The sequence below is a fragment of the Rhagoletis pomonella genome, unplaced genomic scaffold, assembly GCF_013731165.1.
Source record: "Rhagoletis pomonella isolate Grant_MI unplaced genomic scaffold, Rhpom_1.0 Rhpom_scaffold_00014, whole genome shotgun sequence".
Lineage (NCBI taxonomy): Eukaryota > Metazoa > Arthropoda > Insecta > Diptera > Tephritidae > Rhagoletis > Rhagoletis pomonella.
In genome coordinates, this window is record NW_023458568.1 from 20,981,586 (window position 1) to 20,988,998 (window position 7,413).

Here is a 7,413-nt window from a genome sequence, read left to right on the forward strand (position 1 = left end):
AATAGTGTCAATTGACCTTATTTCCGTTGATCTTGTTACCTGTCACCACAGCCAAAACGAATCGAGATAGATATGGAGAAATGTATACATAAATGATCAGAATGAAAAGAGAAGTCGATTAAGCCAGTGTATCTGTCCGTCCGTCTGCTGTGTATCCGATAACTCGAGCAAAAGTTGAGATATATTTGGTATGTAGGTTGCCCTTTATCCAGGATAGGTTGGTATTGAAAATGGGCGAAATCGGACTGTAACCACGCCCACTTCCCATATAACGGTAATTTCGAAAAATGCAAAAACTGCGATATTTCAGTAAATATTGGATGCAAATTGTTGAAAATTAGTACGTGGAGTAGAATTGTGGTACAAAATAATACTGTTATGAAATTTTTGGAAAATGGACTTGACCACGCCCATTTATGATGAAATGCTGTATCTCAGTAGCGGCTTCACCAATCCTTACCAAACTCGGTACGAGGCTTGTTAGGGTCTAGCTAAGAGATCTGCTGAAAATCTTTGAAATCGGGCTATAACCACGCCCACCTCCCATATAACGGCAATTTACAGAAACACAAAAACTGCGATAAATCAGTAACTACTGGAGCTAATTCATTTAAAATCGATGATTGCAATAACCACTTAGCAGAAAATAAGAATATTATAAATTTTGGATAATGGGCGTGGCGCCGCCCTCTTATGTGAATCTCGGTCAGTGTTGCCAGAACTTTTTGGGGCGACCGGCTAGATCGGCAAAAAAAAGCGGCTAAAAACGGCTAAAAACGGCTAAAATGTTTTAGTGAAAATTCACATGCTTTATTTAAATAAATCGCAAGAAACGAAAGACTAGTTAACACCATTAATTTATATCGAGTGTATATTCCTCATCATCAAATGAATCACTATTGTATATATCACCTGAATTCATTAATTTTAAGAGATCGTCATCTACAGTAAAATTATGGCAGCATTTTTTTCACGTTTTAAACCGTATCTTATATATAAAATAGCGTTTAACGTTTTAACGCACATTGGATTTCTTTGCTTAGTTTTTATTATATTCATTGAACTAAATATTCGCTCTACTTCTGCATTACTTATAGGCCAAACAAGAAAACTAAAAACTAGGTTGGAAAGGTCAGAAAAAGGGTTTTCTCCTAGGGCATTTCGAAATTGATAAACTTCGGCCCAAAATTTTACAGTTGAGTCTAAATTACTCCAGGTATGTAACGTTAACCGTTGCCATTGCATCTCTATGGATGTTATTTCGTCGGCATTATATTTGTGTTTTTGTTGCTGTAGTTGAACAAATACTTTTGGTTTAATTACTCTTAATGCATTTCCAACCGAAAAAAGTCAATTTTTTTTAGTGTGGCAATATTTGTAGGGAGGCGTTGGCGTAATTCCTTTATTAAAGTGATAATAAAATAGCGACCATTTTCTCGAATTTTTTTCTCGGCTTCGTGGTCAAAAGCGTTTGTGCTTACTTTTGTTTTTAAATACTCTTCAAAACTGTGATAAAACTGAGGAAATGGAGCAAGGTATGGTTCCAACGGGGAGCATATAGGATCAAATGTGTCCGCGCTAATAACCACTAGGGAGCATAGATGCGAAAGTAAAACATTGAGTTCATTAAAAATCTTCATTGGGTCTGCATTATTGCTTTCGAACAACTTGTTTACTTTTTGCACCTGAAAATTAGGCAAATAGTAAAATCGGCTAAAAACGGCTAACTTTTTTTTACAAACCGGCTAACAAATCGGCTGCCGGCTAGATCGAATTTTCTCCGGCTAGTTGCTATCAATACCGGCTAAATCTAGCCGGAAAACGGCTAAAATGGCAACGCTGATCTCGGTAACTGATTTATCAATTTCCACCAAACTCGGTGCAATTAATAACCCTGGTACGGAAAAGATATTTATTTAAAATTATTCTAATCGGTCTAAAATTAGACCCGCTTCCCGTATAACGGTAAATTTCAGAAACACGAAAACTCCGATATTTCAACAACTGAGGACGCTAATTTACCTCAAGTTAATAGTTACAACAATCTCCAATCTCCAAACAAACAAAAAACAATAAAGAAGACTTCTATAGACTTTTAATATTTGGGCGTGGCACAGCCCACTTTATGACTACAAAGATGTATCTTGGTAGCCATTTTATAGATTTCTATCAAACTTGGTTCAACTATATCATATTATCGAAAACGTTTTAAATTGGGTAAACACCCCTACTTATAATGCAAAGGTAGTTCAGAGAAAGTTGAAACGACGATATGTGATACCTACGCCGGGTATATAAAGTTCGGTTTCGCCCGAACTTTTACTTCTTTACTTATTAGTGTAATGCTTGTTAAGACTGCGCAGTAGATTTTGATATACTTAGTTTGGCTCCTGTGTTTTCCAGAATATTTTAAAGTCTGCTTAGAAATAGTCCACATTTCATTCCGTATACTTTAGCTATGAATGATGGCTGTGTAATTGTCCGTCTTTATAGATTTTTCAAGTGAAAGAAAGATTGAAATAAAAAATCCATTAGAATCGAATAATTCGAATCTCGGAGTCGATTATTCGATTCCGAGGAACGTAAGGATTAAATAAGATTCGAGAATCGATTATTTTTCAAAACTTTCCATCTCTAATGTGTTGACACCGCAGTATGAAAGTAGCTCAGCGAGGAGACTCAAGCATCGTTGGTCGCGAGTTCAAATCGCGGTGGAGGCAGTTGTGAGTTTTCAGACTTAATGAGTTTAAAGTGTTGTGTGCCGCTTAAAAAATAATTATTTTTTTTTTTTTTTACACAATAATTATTTTTTATTTTTCCATGTAACAAACATGGAATCTGTAAAAGAAAAGAAAAAGTGGAAAAATTATTCAAAAATTAAATCTTAAAAACGTTTTCTTATAAAAAAAAACTGTCCAAAATGGAACCGGCTAAAAACTAGTTGCAAAATAATGCACTGGGCGACAATTGCCACCGCCAATGCCATCGCCATGTAAAACTGGACAGTTAAAGCATTGCTTGGGTATTGAGCTAGAACTAGTACTGTCGGCAAAAGGTCTAGTTCTACGTTAGTTCTGAGCTGGCCATATTTTCTGCAGGGTATGTACACTTACATATTCATACTCAGATGTAAACAGTGAAATACGTGCGTAATAAATTTTTGTATGAAAATATTATTTTTATATACGAACATTTTTTAAACGATAATCAAATATATAGTATTAAAATGGTTTGTTGTTCGAGGGATATAAAATTGTGTGAAGGATGCATAGCTATAATGCGTTCTTCAAATTGAGGGGTTGACATTTTTTTTCGTTTTTTAAACAGTGGAATCGTCTTTCTCGTCTCCAAATCTATAATATTAGTATAATAAAAAATACAAAAATGTTTATTTTTTTTAATATATCCGTTGGATTTTGCATGTTTTTTTCGAAGAACACTATTTTTTACCAATTTTTTTTAAGGTCAATGAGTGATTGTGGCTCAATGGCAATATCTTTCCTTGAAAGGCAATTACATTAGCTGTCGAAGCCATTTTGTTTCATATCAAAATATTACTTCTGTTGAAAGCGCTACGATTAAATGGCATGAAGTGTTAAAAAAACACACTGTGTGCCGTCGAGTTAGCTCGAATATCTTATTTTTCAGTCGAGAAATTTTAAAACTACCACGGTGTATTTTTCTCAAAAACATATGACTCAAAACATATGATTTATAAAAATATTATTCATTTATAAACAATATATAATATAATAAAATAAAATGTCTATCATACTCCTTGGCAAAATTAGGAAAGTTTTATTCCAAAGTGCATCGTTTGACACTACAGGCTTTTTAATAATAATAGTAAAATAATAGAAAAATAATAGAAAAATGCTTAGCCCTAATGTACATACATTTGTGTATGTATTTTGAAATACGTAATATATATTTTACGTGCAGCTGCAATTTCGTATCAAATATTAAAAGTATTTGAGTGCATACATAAATATGTTTGTATGTACATAAGCATACGAAATGTATTTGTCTAAAAACGTAATTATGAACATTTGAAAATATATGTAAGTATCTATACATATAGTGTGTATAATGCGCAACAGGGATATTTTAAAATTTTATTTGAACAATGATTTAATGAAATGTGTTTGCAGAATGTTCAAAGTACAAATAAAACTATTGTGATAATTACGGCTCGGAATCTCATGTACTAAAAAATCGAAAATATGCGTATATAATATGCCATAAGCCAGCTCTCTCCTACAGTTTTCCATTATTTCATCTAACAGAAGTAGAAGAGAGTACCTCAATGGCCGCTTGGCTATCCGAGAAGATATTCAGATGAATATTTAAGAAAAAATTATATGAATTTTTTGGGGCAAGAGGGGGTGTTCCGAAATCTTGCAAGGCCATTGCACGTGTCACGGATTGTATAATTTGCAAACACACAACAACAAAATACATTGGAATCAACATTTACTTTTGCTGCAAAATATGCAACGTCGAAACCCATGCAAGAGAGTTAGAGCTACCACTTCTACCTTATTCAATATACCTTGGTTGGAACTACTACATATTTCTCTCATTTTTATTTGTCTTGTTATTATATTTGACACATGCTTTAGCTGCTTGCTACTAATGCTTTTTACAACTTAGTAATGAGGTGCTGTCGTACTCATGCAAATTTGGAATAATATTTTTGCTTTTCGTGGAATCCGTGTAACGTGCAAGACTTTGGCATTACTCCTTGGACCGTTGGACCCGTTCGACTAGGGGACGATAGACATATAAATTCAATCCTAGTATAAGCAAATGGCTTAACAGACTACATGGGGAAGTGGACTTCCACCTACCCCAAATACTGAACAGGTAATCGAGGACGCAGAACATTGTTTTTCGTTTGCCCGAGATTTGGAACCGAAAGGGATGACTTGAGCATTAAGGTGGGGAGCCCAATTAAGGTTGACGACCTTGTGATTACCATTGCTTGAATGAGTAGAAAATTGCTCCGACGTTTGTCATATGGCACGCACTATTCTCAGGAAATTGCGTCAAGCAGAACAGTCCTGCAGATACTCAGGAGCTGATTGGAACCTCGGCCGTCCCAACCGCCGAAATTGTGCGGCTTTGAACTCCTTGCACTGGAAGCTTAAGAGCGGATTGGAACCTCGACCGTTCCAAACGCCAAAAGAGCACGATTTTAAACCTAATCGTGAGGTTTATTTTCACCTTACCAATGAATATATCGTTACCTGAAGGTGAAAAGGTGCCAAGTCTATTTTTTGAATTTGTTCAGGAGAGACCAAAAATCGATGTAGTTTCGCATTATCTGTCATTCTGCATCACAAACTGAATTTAAAAAAAGTGGGCTTGGCGCCTTTTCACCTTTAGGTAGCAATATCTATATGTACATACTTCATAATATATGTATGTATGCAAATGAGCGATAAAAAATCGACTTTCTTTTTACTTTCCGCTACGATTTTTCACGTCATTTACTCCGAAGGCTTTATTAAAACTAATAAACTGCGAATTGTTTGCCACTTTTTCGGTTGTTCGCAAGAATGATAGAATACAAGATTGCGCCAATGAGCGTAATTTCTGCGTGACGTCATATTGGTGCAATTGCGAGAGAGAAATGCCAAAACGCATATAAAAATGTGTAAACAATGCAGAAAAATGTGCTAATTTTAATATTACATGGCCCAATTTTGCAGGAATCAATAAATATACAAAGATGGATTAATTAGGAACACGTAGCAATAATTTTGGACATGTAGCCCTTTAGGCAAGTACGATTTTTAGCACATGAAAAAAGGAAGGTGTGCAGCAAAGTGAATTTTTGGACTCGCCATTGTAAAAAGCCATGCAGAGTGCATATTTATATTTGTGAAGGGTAGCCAACGACCATAAACTCCTCAGCTGTTGACTCCACAGCTTTTATTTGATGACTTTTGTTCCCTTTTCGAGAGGATGCATGAGTGCGGCTTCTTCGGAAACAAATATTCTATGTAAGTAAAACATAATTTAAGCTGAACTTTTAAATGTATATGTTAACACCAGCGAGAGGCTGATACCCTTCCATAAAGTGCTGACACCCCGGTGGTCAACACGCGCATCCGCTTGCCATTTTGTCACAACAAAATCAACAGTAAGAAATTGACTTCTCAGCGAATTGACTTCTCAACAAATTGGCTCTCGATCAACGAAAAGCTACTTCCACTGAAAAGATGCTGACGCTCGCTAGTCTGCACGCGCATCCGCTTTGTCAGTTCGGTGCAGCGCAAACAGTAGCATAACGACCAACCCGAACCACTTCCCACCAAAGCGCTGATACCCCATTACGGCTTCAGTTTGGCAACGAGCAACAACAACAATCAACGGAAAGCTATTAGTTAGATTTAATACTTAAATAATAAGTTCTGCCCTTGTATTTTGACTTTTTTATGTGCGCACTTGTAGTGAACGGCTGCCCTACATAATAGGGAAATAAATAATAAATTAAAATCGAGTATCTCCTGTTTTACTGGCGCTCAACGTGGGGCCACGCGCTAATTATCCTCATAAAAGGATAAACCGTAACCGTGGCCGTGGGCTCGTACCCACCCGTGTTTTCAATAATACGTTTCCTAAATAATTTAAAAACCCAGAAAGTAACAAAGTGGACAATTGCTAATATAAGCAAATAATTAAAAAACCGAAAAGGAACAAAGTGGACAATTGCTAATATACGCAAATAATTAAAAAAAATAACCGAAAAGGAACAAAGTGGACAATTGCTAATAGGGTTGCCAGATTTTGAAACGGAGAAAGGAGTACATTTGTATGTTCGATAGAAAAAAAGCAGTACAAGACATAAAAAAGGAGTGCATTTTTTTTTATTTCACTTAGTAGTGTAATCGTTTCGGCATACTAAAGTATAAAGCTTTTATGCCGAACACATGTGTTTCAATGAAGCTCTGTACATTACGATTCAAAATCTTGTTTTCGCCTAAACATAAAAGCTTCATGAATCGAAGCGCCCAACATTGTAAGGCGCTTGTAGTTTTGAAATCATCATTTGTTTACTTTTTTGTGTCGGAAATAAAATTTATTTGTCAATTCAATAGAAAATGAATGATTTCGTGCTAAAATTCGTGCAAATTGTATTAAACCACAAGCGTTTATGCAATATTTCGGAGCAGAAATATTTGCGGAAGTGCGTCGTTGCGAAAAAACGGCCAGAAAATTTGTTATGTGTATAAAGTGTTTATTAGCTGGTGACTTATGCCCGGCGTGCAAGTGTACAGAAGTCGAGTCGTCATGCATTCGTTTCGGCATGACGAAACGATTACTCTACTTTGATTAGGCGCGTAATGTGCCGAGTGCCTATTTTTTCTTAGACTCTGTATAAAAAAAGAAAAAAACTGTGTAGGG